Source organism: Pseudorasbora parva, chromosome 6 (genome assembly GCF_024679245.1).
Source record: "Pseudorasbora parva isolate DD20220531a chromosome 6, ASM2467924v1, whole genome shotgun sequence".
NCBI classification, from domain to species: domain Eukaryota; kingdom Metazoa; phylum Chordata; class Actinopteri; order Cypriniformes; family Gobionidae; genus Pseudorasbora; species Pseudorasbora parva.
Window position 1 is genome coordinate 49,896,826 of NC_090177.1, and position 16,419 is coordinate 49,913,244.

Sequence of the window (16,419 nt, forward strand, 5' to 3'; positions counted from 1 at the left end):
ACGACTTGCTGGTGTTTATACGCGTCTTGTTGGTGTTTGACTGAACAGCTTCTCAGTGGAAGAACTGTGATCCAGAGTAAGAGATTCTCTCCAGGAGGAAAAGGCTAGCCTTAGAAGTTGCAGCAAAATCTGGTAGAGGCCAACAGCCAGGATTTAGGAGGCGAATAAGAAAGTCCTTCCCTGGTGGTCTAGTGGTTAGGATTCGACGCTCTCACCGCCGCGGCCCGGATTTGATTCCCGGTCAGGGAACATGCTTTTGCCTTGCAACTTAACCAAGAAAGGGTTTGCATGTGAAAAGGGACCTCCTTCGAGCCGGAGTCGAACCAGCGACCTAAGGATTGCCAACCTTTCACCTACAGTCCTCCGCTCTACCAGCTGAGCTATCGAAGGCACAGAGATTACGAACGAAAGCTCAACCTATCAGAAATTTCTGATCCATAGTCAGACGCGTTTTCCATTAGGCCACTGGCCCACCGGTCTGGCGCCTTGCAGGTGTTTACACGTCTTGTTGGTAATTGACTGGACTGTTTCTCAGTGGAAGAACTGTGATCCAGAGTCAGAGACTCTCTCCAGGACAAAAAGGCTAGCCTTAGTGGTCTAGCTTGAGAAGTTGCAGCAAAACACGGTAGAGGCCCACAGTCAGGATTTAGAAGGCTCATCGAATAGTCCTTCCCTGGTGGTCTAGTGGTTAGGATTCGGCGCTCTCACCGCCGCGGCCCGGATTTGATTCCCGGTCAGGGAACATGCTTTTGCCTTGCAACTTAGCCAAGAAAGGGTTTGCATGTGAAAAGGGACCTCCTTCAAGCCGGAGTCGAACCAGCGACCTAAGGATTGCCAACCTTTCACCTACAGTCCTCCACTCTACCAGCTGAGCTATCGAAGGCACAGAGATTACGAACGAAAGCTCAACCTATCAGAAATTTCTGATCCATAGTCAGACGCGTTTTCCATTAGGCCACTGGCCCACCGGTCTGGCGCCTTGCAGGTGTTTACACGTCTTGTTGGTAATTGACTGGACTGTTTCTCAGTGGAAGAACTGTGATCCAGAGTCAGAGACTCTCTCCAGAAATAAAAGGCTAGCCTTAGTGGTCTAGCTTGAGAAGTTGCAGCAAAACACGGTAGAGGCCCACAGTCAGGATTTAGAAGGCTCATCGAAAAGTCCTTCCCTGGTGGTCTAGTGGTTAGGATTCGGCGCTCTCACCGCCGCGGCCCGGATTTGATTCCCGGTCAGGGAACATGCTTTTGCCTTGCAACTTAGCCAAGAAAGGGTTTGCATGTGAAAAGGGACCTCCTTCGAGCCGGAGTCGAACCAGCGACCTTAGGATTGCCAACCTTTCACCTACAGTCCTCCGCTCTACCAGCTGAGCTATCGAAGGCACAGAGATTACGAACGAAAGCTCAACCTATCAGAAATTTCTGATCCATAGTCAGACGCGTTTTCCATTAGGCCACTGGCCCATAGGTCTGGCGCCTTGCAGGTGTTTACACGTCTTGTTGGTAATTGACTGGACTGTTTCTCAGTGGAAGAACTGTGATCCAGAGTCAGAGACTCTCTCCAGGACAAAAAGGCTAGCCTTAGTGGTCTAGCTTGAGAAGTTGCAGCAAAACACGGTAGAGGCCCACAGTCAGGATTTAGAAGGCTCATCGAAAAGTCCTTCCCTGGTGGTCTAGTGGTTAGGATTCGGCGCTCTCACCGCCGCGGCCCGGGTTCGATTCCCGGTCAGGGAACAGTCTTTTTCCCTCCAACACAGCCAAGAAAGTGTTTGCATGTGAAAAATGACCTCCTTCGAGCCGGAGTCGAACCAGCGACCTAAGGATTTCCAACCTTCCACCTACAGTCCTCCGCTCTACCAGCTGAGCTATCGAAGGCACGCAGGTGAGCAACAGAACCTCAACCTATCAGGTTGCTGCAGCTCCACTGCCGGCTAAAAGTGCTTTTGCCGCAGACCGAAGCGCTGGCTGTTCAGTAAGGGAAGCCAAAACAATCACAACTTCCCATACCGGGAGTCGAACCCGGGCCGCCTGGGTGAAAACCAGGAATCCTGACCGCTAGACCATATGGGAATTCCTGCACGTATCAAGCAGGCTTGTGGGGGTGTTTTTCATCCATGTGGTACGTACAAGGGCAGGGTTCTGTTGAGCCCTTTGGCTTTCAGTGTGTGATCGTCCCCTTTAAAAATATGGGTATGATCCGAAGGCATTGTTTACCGAATTCAGTTTTAACAGACTCAATGGAAGAAGCTGTCATTTGTTTCGCCCAGGGGGTGAAACTTTATCCCATTCTTGTGATCACATAATAGATACTTAAAACTGCTCATTAAAGCAAGGTCCCTGTGACAGTACTTATGCGATGCATTTGAAAACACGCACGGTAATGAATGGTAAGCGCTATCTCGCAGACAAAACAGCCTATGGTTGGACTGTCAATTTATAAGAAACATAAATCAATTTAATAATTAAAGGCTGAAAGCAAAGCAAAAACAATCGTTCGAGCCAGCCAGGAGTCGAACCTAGAATCTTCTGATCCGTAGTCAGACGCGTTATCCATTGCGCCACTGGCCCACTTTAGGAACAACTTGCTGGTGTTTATACGCGTCTTGTTGGTGTTTGACTGAACAGCTTCTCAGTGGAAGAACTGTGATCCAGAGTAAGAGATTCTCTCCAGGAGGAAAAGGCTAGCCTTAGAAGTTGCAGCAAAATCTGGTAGAGGCCAACAGCCAGGATTTAGGAGGCGAATAAGAAAGTCCTTCCCTGGTGGTCTAGTGGTTAGGATTCGACGTTCTCACCGCCGCGGCCCGGATTTGATTCCCGGTCAGGGAACATGCTTTTGCCTTGCAACTTAGCCAAGAAAGGGTTTGCATGTGAAAAGGGACCTCCTTCGAGCCGGAGTCGAACCAGCGACCTAAGGATTGCCAACCTTTCACCTACAGTCCTCCGCTCTACCAGCTGAGCTATCGAAGGCACAGAGATTACGAACGAAAGCTCAACCTATCAGAAATTTCTGATCCATAGTCAGACGCGTTTTCCATTAGGCCACTGGCCCACCGGTCTGGCGCCTTGCAGGTGTTTACACGTCTTGTTGGTAATTGACTGGACTGTTTCTCAGTGGAAGAACTGTGATCCAGGGTCAGAGACTCTCTCCAGGACAAAAAGGCTAGCCTTAGTGGTCTAGCTTGAGAAGTTGCAGCAAAACACGGTAGAGGCCCACAGTCAGGATTTAGAAGGCTCATCGAATAGTCCTTCCCTGGTGGTCTAGTGGTTAGGATTCGGCGCTCTCACCGCCGCGGCCCGGATTTGATTCCCGGTCAGGGAACATGCTTTTGCCTTGCAACTTAGCCAAGAAAGGGTTTGCATGTGAAAAGGGACCTCCTTCGAGCCGGAGTCGAACCAGCGACCTAAGGATTGCCAACCTTTCACCTACAGTCCTCCGCTCTACCAGCTGAGCTATCGAAGGCACAGAGATTACGAACGAAAGCTCAACCTATCAGAAATTTCTGATCCATAGTCAGACGCGTTTTCCATTAGGCCACTGGCCCACCGGTCTTGCGCCTTGCAGGTGTTTACACGTCTTGTTGGTAATTGACTGGACTGTTTCTCAGTGGAAGAACTGTGATCCAGAGTCAGAGACTCTCTCCAGGACAAAAAGGCTAGCCTTAGTGGTCTAGCTTGAGAAGTTGCAGCAAAACACGGTAGAGGCCCACAGTCAGGATTTAGAAGGCTCATCGAAAAGTCCTTCCCTGGTGGTCTAGTGGTTAGGATTCGGCGCTCTCACCGCCGCGGCCCGGGTTCGATTCCAGGTCAGGGAACAGTCTTTTTCCCTCCAACACAGCCAAGAAAGTGTTTGCATGTGAAAAATGACCTCCTTCGAGCCGGAGTCGAACCAGCGACCTAAGGATTTCCAACCTTCCACCTACAGTCCTCCGCTCTACCAGCTGAGCTATCGAAGGCACGCAGGTGAGCAACAGAACCTCAACCTATCAGGTTGCTGCAGCTCCACTGCCGGCTAAAAGTGCTTTTGCCGCAGACCGAAGCGCTGGCTGTTCAGTAAGGGAAGCCAAAACAATCACAACTTCCCATACCGGGAGTCGAACCCGGGCCGCCTGGGTGAAAACCAGGAATCCTGACCGCTAGACCATATGGGAATTCCTGCATGTATCAAGCAGGCTTGTGGGGGTGTTTTTCATCCATGTGGTACGTACAAGGGCAGGGTTCTGTTGAGCCCTTTGGCTTTCAGTGTGTGATCGTCCCCTTTAAAAATATGGGTATGATCCGAAGGCATTGTTTACCGAATTCAGTTTTAACAGACTCAATGGAAGAAGCTGTCATTTGTTTCGCCCAGGGGGTGAAACTTTATCCCATTCTTGTGATCACATAATAGATACTTAAAACTGCTCATTAAAGCAAGGTCCCTGTGACAGTACTTATGCGATGCATTTGAAAACACGCACGGTAATGAATAGTAAGCGCTATCTCGCAGACAAAACAGCCTATGGTTGGACTGTCAATTTATAAGAAACATAAATCAATTTAATAATTAAAGGCTGAAAGCAAAGCAAAAACAATCGTTCGAGCCAGCCAGGAGTCGAACCTAGAATCTTCTGATCCGTAGTCAGACGCGTTATCCATTGCGCCACTGGCCCACTTTAGGAACAACTTGCTGGTGTTTATACGCGTCTTGTTGGTGTTTGACTGAACAGCTTCTCAGTGGAAGAACTGTGATCCAGAGTAAGAGATTCTCTCCAGGAGGAAAAGGCTAGCCTTAGAAGTTGCAGCAAAATCTGGTAGAGGCCAACAGCCAGGATTTAGGAGGCGAATAAGAAAGTCCTTCCCTGGTGGTCTAGTGGTTAGGATTCGACGTTCTCACCGCCGCGGCCCGGATTTGATTCCCGGTCAGGGAACATGCTTTTGCCTTGCAACTTAGCCAAGAAAGGGTTTGCATGTGAAAAGGGACCTCCTTCGAGCCGGAGTCGAACCAGCGACCTAAGGATTGCCAACCTTTCACCTACAGTCCTCCGCTCTACCAGCTGAGCTATCGAAGGCACAGAGATTACGAACGAAAGCTCAACCTATCAGAAATTTCTGATCCATAGTCAGACGCGTTTTCCATTAGGCCACTGGCCCACCGGTCTGGCGCCTTGCAGGTGTTTACACGTCTTGTTGGTAATTGACTGGACTGTTTCTCAGTGGAAGAACTGTGATCCAGGGTCAGAGACTCTCTCCAGGACAAAAAGGCTAGCCTTAGTGGTCTAGCTTGAGAAGTTGCAGCAAAACACGGTAGAGGCCCACAGTCAGGATTTAGAAGGCTCATCGAATAGTCCTTCCCTGGTGGTCTAGTGGTTAGGATTCGGCGCTCTCACCGCCGCGGCCCGGATTTGATTCCCGGTCAGGGAACATGCTTTTGCCTTGCAACTTAGCCAAGAAAGGGTTTGCATGTGAAAAGGGACCTCCTTCGAGCCGGAGTCGAACCAGCGACCTAAGGATTGCCAACCTTTCACCTACAGTCCTCCGCTCTACCAGCTGAGCTATTGAAGGCACAGAGATTACGAACGAAACCTCAACCTATCAGAAATTTCTGATCCATAGTCAGACGCGTTTTCCATTAGGCCACTGGCCCACCGGTCTGGTGCCTTGCAGGTGTTTACACGTCTTGTTGGTAATTGACTGGACTGTTTCTCAGTGGAAGAACTGTGATCCAGAGTCAGAGACTCTCTCCAGGACAAAAAGGCTAGCCTTAGTGGTCTAGCTTGAGAAGTTGCAGCAAAACACGGTAGAGGCCCACAGTCAGGATTTAGAAGGCTCATCGAAAAGTCCTTCCCTGGTGGTCTAGTGGTTAGGATTCGGCGCTCTCACCGCCGCGGCCCGGGTTCGATTCCCGGTCAGGGAACAGTCTTTTTCCCTCCAACACAGCCAAGAAAGTGTTTGCATGTGAAAAATGACCTCCTTCGAGCCGGAGTCGAACCAGCGACCTAAGGATTTCCAACCTTCCACCTACAGTCCTCCGCTCTACCAGCTGAGCTATCGAAGGCACGCAGGTGAGCAACAGAACCTCAACCTATCAGGTTGCTGCAGCTCCACTGCCGGCTAAAAGTGCTTTTGCCGCAGACCGAAGCGCTGGCTGTTCAGTAAGGGAAGCCAAAACAATCACAACTTCCCATACCGGGAGTCGAACCCGGGCCGCCTGGGTGAAAACCAGGAATCCTGACCGCTAGACCATATGGGAATTCCTGCACCTATCAAGCAGGCTTGTGGGGGTGTTTTTCATCCATGTGGTACGTACAAGGGCAGGGTTCTGTTGAGCCCTTTGGCTTTCAGTGTGTGATCGTCCCCTTTAAAAATATGGGTATGATCCGAAGGCATTGTTTACCGAATTCAGTTTTAACAGACTCAATGGAAGAAGCTGTCATTTGTTTCGCCCAGGGGGTGAAACTTTATCCCATTCTTGTGATCACATAATAGATACTTAAAACTGCTCATTAAAGCAAGGTCCCTGTGACAGTACTTATGCGATGCATTTGAAAACACGCACGGTAATGAATGGTAAGCGCTATCTCGCAGACAAAACAGCCTATGGTTGGACTGTCAATTTATAAGAAACATAAATCAATTTAATAATTAAAGGCTGAAAGCAAAGCAAAAACAATCGTTCGAGCCAGCCAGGAGTCGAACCTAGAATCTTCTGATCCGTAGTCAGACGCGTTATCCATTGCGCCACTGGCCCACTTTAGGAACAACTTGCTGGTGTTTATACGCGTCTTGTTGGTGTTTGACTGAACAGCTTCTCAGTGGAAGAACTGTGATCCAGAGTAAGAGATTCTCTCCAGGAGGAAAAGGCTAGCCTTAGAAGTTGCAGCAAAATCTGGTAGAGGCCAACAGCCAGGATTTAGGAGGCGAATAAGAAAGTCCTTCCCTGGTGGTCTAGTGGTTAGGATTCGACGCTCTCACCGCCGCGGCCCGGATTTGATTCCCGGTCAGGGAACATGCTTTTGCCTTGCAACTTAGCCAAGAAAGGGTTTGCATGTGAAAAGGGACCTCCTTCGAGCCGGAGTCGAACCAGCGACCTAAGGATTGCCAACCTTTCACCTACAGTCCTCCGCTCTACCAGCTGAGCTATCGAAGGCACAGAGATTACGAACGAAAGCTCAACCTATCAGAAATTTCTGATCCATAGTCAGACGCGTTTTCCATTAGGCCACTGGCCCACCGGTCTGGCGCCTTGCAGGTGTTTACACGTCTTGTTGGTAATTGACTGGACTGTTTCTCAGTGGAAGAACTGTGATCCAGAGTCAGAGACTCTCTCCAGGACAAAAAGGCTAGCCTTAGTGGTCTAGCTTGAGAAGTTGCAGCAAAACACGGTAGAGGCCCACAGTCAGGATTTAGAAGGATCATCGAATAGTCCTTCCCCGGTGGTCTAGTGGTTAGGATTCGGCGCTCTCACCGCCGCGGCCCGGATTTGATTCCCGGTCAGGGAACATGCTTTTGCCTTGCAACTTAGCCAAGAAAGGGTTTGCATGTGAAAAGGGACCTCCTTCGAGCCGGAGTCGAACCAGCGACCTAAGGATTGCCAACCTTTCACCTACAGTCCTCCGCTCTACCAGCTGAGCTATCGAAGGCACAGAGATTACGAACGAAAGCTCAACCTATCAGAAATTTCTGATCCATAGTCAGACGCGTTTTCCATTAGGCCACTGGCCCACCGGTCTGGCGCCTTGCAGGTGTTTACACGTCTTGTTGGTAATTGACTGGACTGTTTCTCAGTGGAAGAACTGTGATCCAGAGTCAGAGACTCTCTCCAGGACAAAAAGGCTAGCCTTAGTGGTCTAGCTTGAGAAGTTGCAGCAAAACACGGTAGAGGCCCACAGTCAGGATTTAGAAGGCTCATCGAAAAGTCCTTCCCTGGTGGTCTAGTGGTTAGGATTCGGCGCTCTCACCGCCGCGGCCCGGGTTCGATTCCCGGTCAGGGAACAGTCTTTTTCCCTCCAACACAGCCAAGAAAGTGTTTGCATGTGAAAAATGACCTCCTTCGAGCCGGAGTCGAACCAGCGACCTAAGGATTTCCAACCTTCCACCTACAGTCCTCCGCTCTACCAGCTGAGCTATCGAAGGCACGCAGGTGAGCAACAGAACCTCAACCTATCAGGTTGCTGCAGCTCCACTGCCGGCTAAAAGTGCTTTTGCCGCAGACCGAAGCGCTGGCTGTTCAGTAAGGGAAGCCAAAACAATCACAACTTCCCATACCGGGAGTCGAACCCGGGCCGCCTGGGTGAAAACCAGGAATCCTGACCGCTAGACCATATGGGAATTCCTGCACCTATCAAGCAGGCTTGTGGGGGTGTTTTTCATCCATGTGGTACGTACAAGGGCAGGGTTCTGTTGAGCCCTTTGGCTTTCAGTGTGTGATCGTCCCCTTTAAAAATATGGGTATGATCCGAAGGCATTGTTTACCGAATTCAGTTTTAACAGACTCAATGGAAGAAGCTGTCATTTGTTTCGCCCAGGGGGTGAAACTTTATCCCATTCTTGTGATCACATAATAGATACTTAAAACTCCTCATTAAAGCAAGGTCCCTGTGACAGTACTTATGCGATGCATTTGAAAACACGCACGGTAATGAATGGTAAGCGCTATCTCGCAGACAAAACAGCCTATGGTTGGACTGTCAATTTATAAGAAACATAAATCAATTTAATAATTAAAGGCTGAAAGCAAAGCAAAAACAATCGTTCGAGCCAGCCAGGAGTCGAACCTAGAATCTTCTGATCCGTAGTCAGACGCGTTATCCATTGCGCCACTGGCCCACTTTAGGAGCGACTTGCTGGTGTTTATACGCGTCTTGTTGGTGTTTGACTGAACAGCTTCTCAGTGGAAGAACTGTGATCCAGAGTAAGAGATTCTCTCCAGGAGGAAAAGGCTAGCCTTAGAAGTTGCAGCAAAATCTGGTAGAGGCCAACAGCCAGGATTTAGGAGGCGAATAAGAAAGTCCTTCCCTGGTGGTCTAGTGGTTAGGATTCGACGCTCTCACCGCCGCGGCCCGGATTTGATTCCCGGTCAGGGAACATGCTTTTGCCTTGCAACTTAGCCAAGAAAGGGTTTGCATGTGAAAAGGGACCTCCTTCGAGCCGGAGTCGAACCAGCGACCTAAGGATTGCCAACCTTTCACCTACAGTCCTCCGCTCTACCAGCTGAGCTATCGAAGGCACAGAGATTACGAACGAAAGCTCAACCTATCAGAAATTTCTGATCCATAGTCAGACGCGTTTTCCATTAGGCCACTGGCCCACCGGTCTGGCGCCTTGCAGGTGTTTACACGTCTTGTTGGTAATTGACTGGACTGTTTCTCAGTGGAAGAACTGTGATCTAGAGTCAGAGACTCTCTCTAGGACAAAAAGGCTAGCCTTAGTGGTCTAGCTTGAGAAGTTGCAGCAAAACACGGTAGAGGCCCACAGTCAGGATTTAGAAGGCTCATCGAAAAGTCCTTCCCTGGTGGTCTAGTGGTTAGGATTCGGCGCTCTCACCGCCGCGGCCCGGATTTGATTCCCGGTCAGGGAACATGCTTTTGCCTTGCAACTTAGCCAAGAAAGGGTTTGCATGTGAAAAGGGACCTCCTTCGAGCCGGAGTCGAACCAGCGACCTAAGGATTGCCAACCTTTCACCTACAGTCCTCCGCTCTACCAGCTGAGCTATCGAAGGCACAGAGATTACGAACGAAAGCTCAACCTATCAGAAATTTCTGATCCATAGTCAGACGCGTTTTCCATTAGGCCACTGGCCCACCGGTCTTGCGCCTTGCAGGTGTTTACACGTCTTGTTGGTAATTGACTGGACTGTTTCTCAGTGGAAGAACTGTGATCCAGAGTCAGAGACTCTCTCCAGGACAAAAAGGCTAGCCTTAGTGGTCTAGCTTGAGAAGTTGCAGCAAAACACGGTAGAGGCCCACAGTCAGGATTTAGAAGGCTCATCGAAAAGTCCTTCCCTGGTGGTCTAGTGGTTAGGATTCGGCGCTCTCACCGCCGCGGCCCGGGTTCGATTCCCGGTCAGGGAACAGTCTTTTTCCCTCCAACACAGCCAAGAAAGTGTTTGCATGTGAAAAATGACCTCCTTCGAGCCGGAGTCGAACCAGCGACCTAAGGATTTCCAACCTTCCACCTACAGTCCTCCGCTCTACCAGCTGAGCTATCGAAGGCACGCAGGTGAGCAACAGAACCTCAACCTATCAGGTTGCTGCAGCTCCACTGCCGGCTAAAAGTGCTTTTGCCGCAGACCGAAGCGCTGGCTGTTCAGTAAGGGAAGCCAAAATAATCACAACTTCCCATACCGGGAGTCGAACCCGGGCCGCCTGGGTGAAAACCAGGAATCCTGACCGCTAGACCATATGGGAATTCCTGCACCTATCAAGCAGGCTTGTGGGGGTGTTTTTCATCCATGTGGTACGTACAAGGGCAGGGTTCTGTTGAGCCCTTTGGCTTTCAGTGTGTGATCGTCCCCTTTAAAAATATGGGTATGATCCGAAGGCATTGTTTACCGAATTCAGTTTTAACAGACTCAATGGAAGAAGCTGTCATTTGTTTCGCCCAGGGGGTGAAACTTTATCCCATTCTTGTGATCACATAATAGATACTTAAAACTGCTCATTAAAGCAAGGTCCCTGTGACAGTACTTATGCGATGCATTTGAAAACACGCACGGTAATGAATGGTAAGCGCTATCTCGCAGACAAAACAGCCTATGGTTGGACTGTCAATTTATAAGAAACATAAATCAATTTAATAATTAAAGGCTGAAAGCAAAGCAAAAACAATCGTTCGAGCCAGCCATGAGTCGAACCTAGAATCTTCTGATCCGTAGTCAGACGCGTTATCCATTGCGCCACTGGCCCACTTTAGGAACGACTTGCTGGTGTTTATACGCGTCTTGTTGGTGTTTGACTGAACAGCTTCTCAGTGGAAGAACTGTGATCCAGAGTAAGAGATTCTCTCCAGGAGGAAAAGGCTAGCCTTAGAAGTTGCAGCAAAATCTGGTAGAGGCCAACAGCCAGGATTTAGGAGGCGAATAAGAAAGTCCTTCCCTGGTGGTCTAGTGGTTAGGATTCGACGCTCTCACCGCCGCGGCCCGGATTTGATTCCCGGTCAGGGAACATGCTTTTGCCTTGCAACTTAACCAAGAAAGGGTTTGCATGTGAAAAGGGACCTCCTTCGAGCCGGAATCGAACCAGCGACCTAAGGATTGCCAACCTTTCACCTACAGTCCTCCGCTCTACCAGCTGAGCTATCGAAGGCACAGAGATTACGAACGAAAGCTCAACCTATCAGAAATTTCTGATCCATAGTCAGACGCGTTTTCCATTAGGCCACTGGCCCACCGGTCTGGCGCCTTGCAGGTGTTTACACGTCTTGTTGGTAATTGACTGGACTGTTTCTCAGTGGAAGAACTGTGATCCAGAGTCAGAGACTCTCTCCAGGACAAAAAGGCTAGCCTTAGTGGTCTAGCTTGAGAAGTTGCAGCAAAACACGGTAGAGGCCCACAGTCAGGATTTAGAAGGCTCATCGAATAGTCCTTCCCTGGTGGTCTAGTGGTTAGGATTCGGCGCTCTCACCGCCGCGGCCCGGATTTGATTCCCGGTCAGGGAACATGCTTTTGCCTTGCAACTTAGCCAAGAAAGGGTTTGCATGTGAAAAGGGACCTCCTTCGAGCCGGAGTCGAACCAGCGACCTAAGGATTGCCAACCTTTCACCTACAGTCCTCCGCTCTACCAGCTGAGCTATCGAAGGCACAGAGATTACGAACGAAAGCTCAACCTATCAGAAATTTCTGATCCATAGTCAGACGCGTTTTCCATTAGGCCACTGGCCCACCGGTCTGGCGCCTTGCAGGTGTTTACACGTCTTGTTGGTAATTGACTGGACTGTTTCTCAGTGGAAGAACTGTGATCCAGAGTCAGAGACTCTCTCCAGGACAAAAAGGCTAGCCTTAGTGGTCTAGCTTGAGAAGTTGCAGCAAAACACGGTAGAGGCCCACAGTCAGGATTTAGAAGGCTCATCGAAAAGTCCTTCCCTGGTGGTCTAGTGGTTAGGATTCGGCGCTCTCACCGCCGCGGCCCGGGTTCGATTCCCGGTCAGGGAACAGTCTTTTTCCCTCCAACACAGCCAAGAAAGTGTTTGCATGTGAAAAATGACCTCCTTCGAGCCGGAGTCGAACCAGCGACCTAAGGATTTCCAACCTTCCACCTACAGTCCTCCGCTCTACCAGCTGAGCTATCGAAGGCACGCAGGTGAGCAACAGAACCTCAACCTATCAGGTTGCTGCAGCTCCACTGCCGGCTAAAAGTGCTTTTGCCGCAGACCGAAGCGCTGGCTGTTCAGTAAGGGAAGCCAAAACAATCACAACTTCCCATACCGGGAGTCGAACCCGGGCCGCCTGGGTGAAAACCAGGAATCCTGACCGCTAGACCATATGGGAATTCCTGCACGTATCAAGCAGGCTTGTGGGGGTGTTTTTCATCCATGTGGTACGTACAAGGGCAGGGTTCTGTTGAGCCCTTTGGCTTTCAGTGTGTGATCGTCCCCTTTAAAAATATGGGTATGATCCGAAGGCATTGTTTACCGAATTCAGTTTTAACAGACTCAATGGAAGAAGCTGTCATTTGTTTCGCCCAGGGGGTGAAACTTTATCCCATTCTTGTGATCACATAATAGATACTTAAAACTGCTCATTAAAGCAAGGTCCCTGTGACAGTACTTATGCGATGCATTTGAAAACACGCACGGTAATGAATGGTAAGCGCTATCTCGCAGACAAAACAGCCTATGGTTGGACTGTCAATTTATAAGAAACATAAATCAATTTAATAATTAAAGGCTGAAAGCAAAGCAAAAACAATCGTTCGAGCCAGCCAGGAGTCGAACCTAGAATCTTCTGATCCGTAGTCAGACGCGTTATCCATTGCGCCACTGGCCCACTTTAGGAACAACTTGCTGGTGTTTATACGCGTCTTGTTGGTGTTTGACTGAACAGCTTCTCAGTGGAAGAACTGTGATCCAGAGTAAGAGATTCTCTCCAGGAGGAAAAGGCTAGCCTTAGAAGTTGCAGCAAAATCTGGTAGAGGCCAACAGCCAGGATTTAGGAGGCGAATAAGAAAGTCCTTCCCTGGTGGTCTAGTGGTTAGGATTCGACGTTCTCACCGCCGCGGCCCGGATTTGATTCCCGGTCAGGGAACATGCTTTTGCCTTGCAACTTAGCCAAGAAAGGGTTTGCATGTGAAAAGGGACCTCCTTCGAGCCGGAGTCGAACCAGCGACCTAAGGATTGCCAACCTTTCACCTACAGTCCTCCGCTCTACCAGCTGAGCTATTGAAGGCACAGAGATTACGAACGAAAGCTCAACCTATCAGAAATTTCTGATCCATAGTCAGACGCGTTTTCCATTAGGCCACTGGCCCACCGGTCTGGCGCCTTGCAGGTGTTTACACGTCTTGTTGGTAATTGACTGGACTGTTTCTCAGTGGAAGAACTGTGATCCAGAGTCAGAGACTCTCTCCAGGACAAAAAGGCTAGCCTTAGTGGTCTAGCTTGAGAAGTTGCAGCAAAACACGGTAGAGGCCCACAGTCAGGATTTAGAAGGCTCATCGAAAAGTCCTTCCCTGGTGGTCTAGTGGTTAGGATTCGGCGCTCTCACCGCCGCGGCCCGGGTTCGATTCCCGGTCAGGGAACAGTCTTTTTCCCTCCAACACAGCCAAGAAAGTGTTTGCATGTGAAAAATGACCTCCTTCGAGCCGGAGTCGAACCAGCGACCTAAGGATTTCCAACCTTCCACCTACAGTCCTCCGCTCTACCAGCTGAGCTATCGAAGGCACGCAGGTGAGCAACAGAACCTCAACCTATCAGGTTGCTGCAGCTCCACTGCCGGCTAAAAGTGCTTTTGCCGCAGACCGAAGCGCTGGCTGTTCAGTAAGGGAAGCCAAAACAATCACAACTTCCCATACCGGGAGTCGAACCCGGGCCGCCTGGGTGAAAACCAGGAATCCTGACCGCTAGACCATATGGGAATTCCTGCACCTATCAAGCAGGCTTGTGGGGGTGTTTTTCATCCATGTGGTACGTACAAGGGCAGGGTTCTGTTGAGCCCTTTGGCTTTCAGTGTGTGATCGTCCCCTTTAAAAATATGGGTATGATCCGAAGGCATTGTTTACCGAATTCAGTTTTAACAGACTCAATGGAAGAAGCTGTCATTTGTTTCGCCCAGGGGGTGAAACTTTATCCCATTCTTGTGATCACATAATAGATACTTAAAACTGCTCATTAAAGCAAGGTCCCTGTGACAGTACTTATGCGATGCATTTGAAAACACGCACGGTAATGAATGGTAAGCGCTATCTCGCAGACAAAACAGCCTATGGTTGGACTGTCAATTTATAAGAAACATAAATCAATTTAATAATTAAAGGCTGAAAGCAAAGCAAAAACAATCGTTCGAGCCAGCCAGGAGTCGAACCTAGAATCTTCTGATCCGTAGTCAGACGCGTTATCCATTGCGCCACTGGCCCACTTTAGGAACGACTTGCTGGTGTTTATACGCCTCTTGTTGGTGTTTGACTGAACAGCTTCTCAGTGGAAGAACTGTGATCCAGAGTAAGAGATTCTCTCCAGGAGGAAAAGGCTAGCCTTAGAAGTTGCAGCAAAATCTGGTAGAGGCCAACAGCCAGGATTTAGGAGGCGAATAAGAAAGTCCTTCCCTGGTGGTCTAGTGGTTAGGATTCGGCGCTCTCACCGCCGCGGCCCGGATTTGATTCCCGGTCAGGGAACATGCTTTTGCCTTGCAACTTAGCCAAGAAAGGGTTTGCATGTGAAAAGGGACCTCCTTCGAGCCGGAGTCGAACCAGCGACCTAAGGATTGCCAACCTTTCACCTACAGTCCTCCGCTCTACCAGCTGAGCTATCGAAGGCACAGAGATTACGAACGAAAGCTCAACCTATCAGAAATTTCTGATCCATAGTCAGACGCGTTTTCCATTAGGCCACTGGCCCACCGGTCTGGCGCCTTGCAGGTGTTTACACGTCTTGTTGGTAATTGACTGGACTGTTTCTCAGTGGAAGAACTGTGATCCAGAGTCAGAGACTCTCTCCAGGACAAAAAGGCTAGCCTTAGTGGTCTAGCTTGAGAAGTTGCAGCAAAACACGGTAGAGGCCCACAGTCAGGATTTAGAAGGCTCATCGAAAAGTCCTTCCCTGGTGTTCTAGTGGTTAGGATTCGGCGCTCTCACCGCCGCGGCCCGGGTTCGATTCCCGGTCAGGGAACAGTCTTTTTCCCTCCAACACAGCCAAGAAAGTGTTTGCATGTGAAAAATGACCTCCTTCGAGCCGGAGTCGAACCAGCGACCTAAGGATTTCCAACCTTCCACCTACAGTCCTCCGCTCTACCAGCTGAGCTATCGAAGGCACGCAGGTGAGCAACAGAACCTCAACCTATCAGGTTGCTGCAGCTCCACTGCCGGCTAAAAGTGCTTTTGCCGCAGACCGAAGCGCTGGCTGTTCAGTAAGGGAAGCCAAAACAATCACAACTTCCCATACCGGGAGTCGAACCCGGGCCGCCTGGGTGAAAACCAGGAATCCTGACCGCTAGACCATATGGGAATTCCTGCACCTATCAAGCAGGCTTGTGGGGGTGTTTTTCATCCATGTGGTACGTACAAGGGCAGGGTTCTGTTGAGCCCTTTGGCTTTCAGTGTGTGATCGTCCCCTTTAAAAATATGGGTATGATCCGAAGGCATTGTTTACCGAATTCAGTTTTAACAGACTCAATGGAAGAAGCTGTCATTTGTTTCGCCCAGGGGGTGAAACTTTATCCCATTCTTGTGATCACATAATAGATACTTAAAACTGCTCATTAAAGCAAGGTCCCTGTGACAGTACTTATGCGATGCATTTGAAAACACGCACGGTAATGAATGGTAAGCGCTATCTCGCAGACAAAACAGCCTATGGTTGGACTGTCAATTTATAAGAAACATAAATCAATTTAATAATTAAAGGCTGAAAGCAAAGCAAAAACAATCGTTCGAGCCAGCCAGGAGTCGAACCTAGAATCTTCTGATCCGTAGTCAGACGCGTTATCCATTGCGCCACTGGCCCACTTTAGGAACAACTTGCTGGTGTTTATACGCGTCTTGTTGGTGTTTGACTGAACAGCTTCTCAGTGGAAGAACTGTGATCCAGAGTAAGAGATTCTCTCCAGGAGGAAAAGGCTAGCCTTAGAAGTTGCAGCAAAATCTGGTAGAGGCCAACAGCCAGGATTTAGGAGGCGAATAAGAAAGTCCTTCCCTGGTGGTCTAGTGGTTAGGATTCGACGCTCTCACCGCCGCGGCCCGGATTTGATTCCCGGTCAGGGAACATGCTTTTGCCTTGCAACTTAGCCAAGAAAGGGTTTGC

At 49.6% G+C, this 16,419-nt stretch overlaps 41 non-coding genes across 41 annotated transcripts; 6 read left to right on the top strand and 35 right to left on the bottom strand.

Moving 5' to 3' along the window:
- Positions 1–303: 303 nt before the first annotated feature.
- Positions 304–390, bottom strand: trnay-gua (transfer RNA tyrosine (anticodon GUA)). Its single transcript is given in 2 exon segments — positions 304–339; positions 354–390. It is a non-coding gene; the product is annotated as a tRNA-Tyr (tRNA).
- A 1,266-nt stretch (positions 391–1,656) lies between these two features.
- On the top strand, positions 1,657–1,728 carry trnae-cuc (transfer RNA glutamic acid (anticodon CUC)). The gene has a single exon. It is a non-coding gene; the product is annotated as a tRNA-Glu (tRNA).
- Positions 1,729–1,782: 54 nt separating this feature from the next.
- trnay-gua (transfer RNA tyrosine (anticodon GUA)) lies at positions 1,783–1,869 on the bottom strand. The gene is given in 2 exon segments: positions 1,783–1,818; positions 1,833–1,869. It is a non-coding gene; the product is annotated as a tRNA-Tyr (tRNA).
- A 123-nt stretch (positions 1,870–1,992) lies between these two features.
- On the bottom strand, positions 1,993–2,064 carry trnae-uuc (transfer RNA glutamic acid (anticodon UUC)). The gene has a single exon. It is a non-coding gene; the product is annotated as a tRNA-Glu (tRNA).
- A 425-nt stretch (positions 2,065–2,489) lies between these two features.
- On the bottom strand, positions 2,490–2,562 carry trnar-acg (transfer RNA arginine (anticodon ACG)). Its single transcript has one exon. It is a non-coding gene; the product is annotated as a tRNA-Arg (tRNA).
- Positions 2,563–2,874: 312 nt separating this feature from the next.
- Positions 2,875–2,961, bottom strand: trnay-gua (transfer RNA tyrosine (anticodon GUA)). The gene is given in 2 exon segments: positions 2,875–2,910; positions 2,925–2,961. It is a non-coding gene; the product is annotated as a tRNA-Tyr (tRNA).
- Positions 2,962–3,367: 406 nt separating this feature from the next.
- trnay-gua (transfer RNA tyrosine (anticodon GUA)) lies at positions 3,368–3,454 on the bottom strand. Its single transcript is given in 2 exon segments — positions 3,368–3,403; positions 3,418–3,454. It is a non-coding gene; the product is annotated as a tRNA-Tyr (tRNA).
- Positions 3,455–3,860: 406 nt separating this feature from the next.
- Positions 3,861–3,947, bottom strand: trnay-gua (transfer RNA tyrosine (anticodon GUA)). Its single transcript is given in 2 exon segments — positions 3,861–3,896; positions 3,911–3,947. It is a non-coding gene; the product is annotated as a tRNA-Tyr (tRNA).
- A 123-nt stretch (positions 3,948–4,070) lies between these two features.
- trnae-uuc (transfer RNA glutamic acid (anticodon UUC)) lies at positions 4,071–4,142 on the bottom strand. Its single transcript has one exon. It is a non-coding gene; the product is annotated as a tRNA-Glu (tRNA).
- Positions 4,143–4,567: 425 nt separating this feature from the next.
- Positions 4,568–4,640, bottom strand: trnar-acg (transfer RNA arginine (anticodon ACG)). Its single transcript has one exon. It is a non-coding gene; the product is annotated as a tRNA-Arg (tRNA).
- Positions 4,641–4,952: 312 nt separating this feature from the next.
- On the bottom strand, positions 4,953–5,039 carry trnay-gua (transfer RNA tyrosine (anticodon GUA)). Its single transcript is given in 2 exon segments — positions 4,953–4,988; positions 5,003–5,039. It is a non-coding gene; the product is annotated as a tRNA-Tyr (tRNA).
- A 773-nt stretch (positions 5,040–5,812) lies between these two features.
- On the top strand, positions 5,813–5,884 carry trnae-cuc (transfer RNA glutamic acid (anticodon CUC)). The gene has a single exon. It is a non-coding gene; the product is annotated as a tRNA-Glu (tRNA).
- Positions 5,885–5,938: 54 nt separating this feature from the next.
- On the bottom strand, positions 5,939–6,025 carry trnay-gua (transfer RNA tyrosine (anticodon GUA)). Its single transcript is given in 2 exon segments — positions 5,939–5,974; positions 5,989–6,025. It is a non-coding gene; the product is annotated as a tRNA-Tyr (tRNA).
- A 123-nt stretch (positions 6,026–6,148) lies between these two features.
- On the bottom strand, positions 6,149–6,220 carry trnae-uuc (transfer RNA glutamic acid (anticodon UUC)). Its single transcript has one exon. It is a non-coding gene; the product is annotated as a tRNA-Glu (tRNA).
- Positions 6,221–6,645: 425 nt separating this feature from the next.
- On the bottom strand, positions 6,646–6,718 carry trnar-acg (transfer RNA arginine (anticodon ACG)). Its single transcript has one exon. It is a non-coding gene; the product is annotated as a tRNA-Arg (tRNA).
- Positions 6,719–7,030: 312 nt separating this feature from the next.
- Positions 7,031–7,117, bottom strand: trnay-gua (transfer RNA tyrosine (anticodon GUA)). Its single transcript is given in 2 exon segments — positions 7,031–7,066; positions 7,081–7,117. It is a non-coding gene; the product is annotated as a tRNA-Tyr (tRNA).
- A 406-nt stretch (positions 7,118–7,523) lies between these two features.
- Positions 7,524–7,610, bottom strand: trnay-gua (transfer RNA tyrosine (anticodon GUA)). Its single transcript is given in 2 exon segments — positions 7,524–7,559; positions 7,574–7,610. It is a non-coding gene; the product is annotated as a tRNA-Tyr (tRNA).
- Positions 7,611–7,890: 280 nt separating this feature from the next.
- Positions 7,891–7,962, top strand: trnae-cuc (transfer RNA glutamic acid (anticodon CUC)). Its single transcript has one exon. It is a non-coding gene; the product is annotated as a tRNA-Glu (tRNA).
- Positions 7,963–8,016: 54 nt separating this feature from the next.
- Positions 8,017–8,103, bottom strand: trnay-gua (transfer RNA tyrosine (anticodon GUA)). The gene is given in 2 exon segments: positions 8,017–8,052; positions 8,067–8,103. It is a non-coding gene; the product is annotated as a tRNA-Tyr (tRNA).
- A 123-nt stretch (positions 8,104–8,226) lies between these two features.
- trnae-uuc (transfer RNA glutamic acid (anticodon UUC)) lies at positions 8,227–8,298 on the bottom strand. The gene has a single exon. It is a non-coding gene; the product is annotated as a tRNA-Glu (tRNA).
- A 425-nt stretch (positions 8,299–8,723) lies between these two features.
- On the bottom strand, positions 8,724–8,796 carry trnar-acg (transfer RNA arginine (anticodon ACG)). The gene has a single exon. It is a non-coding gene; the product is annotated as a tRNA-Arg (tRNA).
- Positions 8,797–9,108: 312 nt separating this feature from the next.
- Positions 9,109–9,195, bottom strand: trnay-gua (transfer RNA tyrosine (anticodon GUA)). The gene is given in 2 exon segments: positions 9,109–9,144; positions 9,159–9,195. It is a non-coding gene; the product is annotated as a tRNA-Tyr (tRNA).
- Positions 9,196–9,601: 406 nt separating this feature from the next.
- trnay-gua (transfer RNA tyrosine (anticodon GUA)) lies at positions 9,602–9,688 on the bottom strand. The gene is given in 2 exon segments: positions 9,602–9,637; positions 9,652–9,688. It is a non-coding gene; the product is annotated as a tRNA-Tyr (tRNA).
- A 280-nt stretch (positions 9,689–9,968) lies between these two features.
- trnae-cuc (transfer RNA glutamic acid (anticodon CUC)) lies at positions 9,969–10,040 on the top strand. The gene has a single exon. It is a non-coding gene; the product is annotated as a tRNA-Glu (tRNA).
- A 54-nt stretch (positions 10,041–10,094) lies between these two features.
- On the bottom strand, positions 10,095–10,181 carry trnay-gua (transfer RNA tyrosine (anticodon GUA)). Its single transcript is given in 2 exon segments — positions 10,095–10,130; positions 10,145–10,181. It is a non-coding gene; the product is annotated as a tRNA-Tyr (tRNA).
- Positions 10,182–10,304: 123 nt separating this feature from the next.
- trnae-uuc (transfer RNA glutamic acid (anticodon UUC)) lies at positions 10,305–10,376 on the bottom strand. The gene has a single exon. It is a non-coding gene; the product is annotated as a tRNA-Glu (tRNA).
- Positions 10,377–10,801: 425 nt separating this feature from the next.
- On the bottom strand, positions 10,802–10,874 carry trnar-acg (transfer RNA arginine (anticodon ACG)). The gene has a single exon. It is a non-coding gene; the product is annotated as a tRNA-Arg (tRNA).
- Positions 10,875–11,186: 312 nt separating this feature from the next.
- Positions 11,187–11,273, bottom strand: trnay-gua (transfer RNA tyrosine (anticodon GUA)). Its single transcript is given in 2 exon segments — positions 11,187–11,222; positions 11,237–11,273. It is a non-coding gene; the product is annotated as a tRNA-Tyr (tRNA).
- A 406-nt stretch (positions 11,274–11,679) lies between these two features.
- On the bottom strand, positions 11,680–11,766 carry trnay-gua (transfer RNA tyrosine (anticodon GUA)). Its single transcript is given in 2 exon segments — positions 11,680–11,715; positions 11,730–11,766. It is a non-coding gene; the product is annotated as a tRNA-Tyr (tRNA).
- Positions 11,767–12,046: 280 nt separating this feature from the next.
- trnae-cuc (transfer RNA glutamic acid (anticodon CUC)) lies at positions 12,047–12,118 on the top strand. The gene has a single exon. It is a non-coding gene; the product is annotated as a tRNA-Glu (tRNA).
- A 54-nt stretch (positions 12,119–12,172) lies between these two features.
- trnay-gua (transfer RNA tyrosine (anticodon GUA)) lies at positions 12,173–12,259 on the bottom strand. The gene is given in 2 exon segments: positions 12,173–12,208; positions 12,223–12,259. It is a non-coding gene; the product is annotated as a tRNA-Tyr (tRNA).
- A 123-nt stretch (positions 12,260–12,382) lies between these two features.
- Positions 12,383–12,454, bottom strand: trnae-uuc (transfer RNA glutamic acid (anticodon UUC)). The gene has a single exon. It is a non-coding gene; the product is annotated as a tRNA-Glu (tRNA).
- A 425-nt stretch (positions 12,455–12,879) lies between these two features.
- On the bottom strand, positions 12,880–12,952 carry trnar-acg (transfer RNA arginine (anticodon ACG)). The gene has a single exon. It is a non-coding gene; the product is annotated as a tRNA-Arg (tRNA).
- A 679-nt stretch (positions 12,953–13,631) lies between these two features.
- On the top strand, positions 13,632–13,703 carry trnae-cuc (transfer RNA glutamic acid (anticodon CUC)). The gene has a single exon. It is a non-coding gene; the product is annotated as a tRNA-Glu (tRNA).
- A 54-nt stretch (positions 13,704–13,757) lies between these two features.
- trnay-gua (transfer RNA tyrosine (anticodon GUA)) lies at positions 13,758–13,844 on the bottom strand. Its single transcript is given in 2 exon segments — positions 13,758–13,793; positions 13,808–13,844. It is a non-coding gene; the product is annotated as a tRNA-Tyr (tRNA).
- Positions 13,845–13,967: 123 nt separating this feature from the next.
- trnae-uuc (transfer RNA glutamic acid (anticodon UUC)) lies at positions 13,968–14,039 on the bottom strand. Its single transcript has one exon. It is a non-coding gene; the product is annotated as a tRNA-Glu (tRNA).
- A 425-nt stretch (positions 14,040–14,464) lies between these two features.
- Positions 14,465–14,537, bottom strand: trnar-acg (transfer RNA arginine (anticodon ACG)). The gene has a single exon. It is a non-coding gene; the product is annotated as a tRNA-Arg (tRNA).
- Positions 14,538–14,849: 312 nt separating this feature from the next.
- Positions 14,850–14,936, bottom strand: trnay-gua (transfer RNA tyrosine (anticodon GUA)). Its single transcript is given in 2 exon segments — positions 14,850–14,885; positions 14,900–14,936. It is a non-coding gene; the product is annotated as a tRNA-Tyr (tRNA).
- A 406-nt stretch (positions 14,937–15,342) lies between these two features.
- Positions 15,343–15,429, bottom strand: trnay-gua (transfer RNA tyrosine (anticodon GUA)). Its single transcript is given in 2 exon segments — positions 15,343–15,378; positions 15,393–15,429. It is a non-coding gene; the product is annotated as a tRNA-Tyr (tRNA).
- Positions 15,430–15,552: 123 nt separating this feature from the next.
- Positions 15,553–15,624, bottom strand: trnae-uuc (transfer RNA glutamic acid (anticodon UUC)). Its single transcript has one exon. It is a non-coding gene; the product is annotated as a tRNA-Glu (tRNA).
- Positions 15,625–16,049: 425 nt separating this feature from the next.
- Positions 16,050–16,122, bottom strand: trnar-acg (transfer RNA arginine (anticodon ACG)). The gene has a single exon. It is a non-coding gene; the product is annotated as a tRNA-Arg (tRNA).
- Positions 16,123–16,419: the final 297 nt, after the last annotated feature.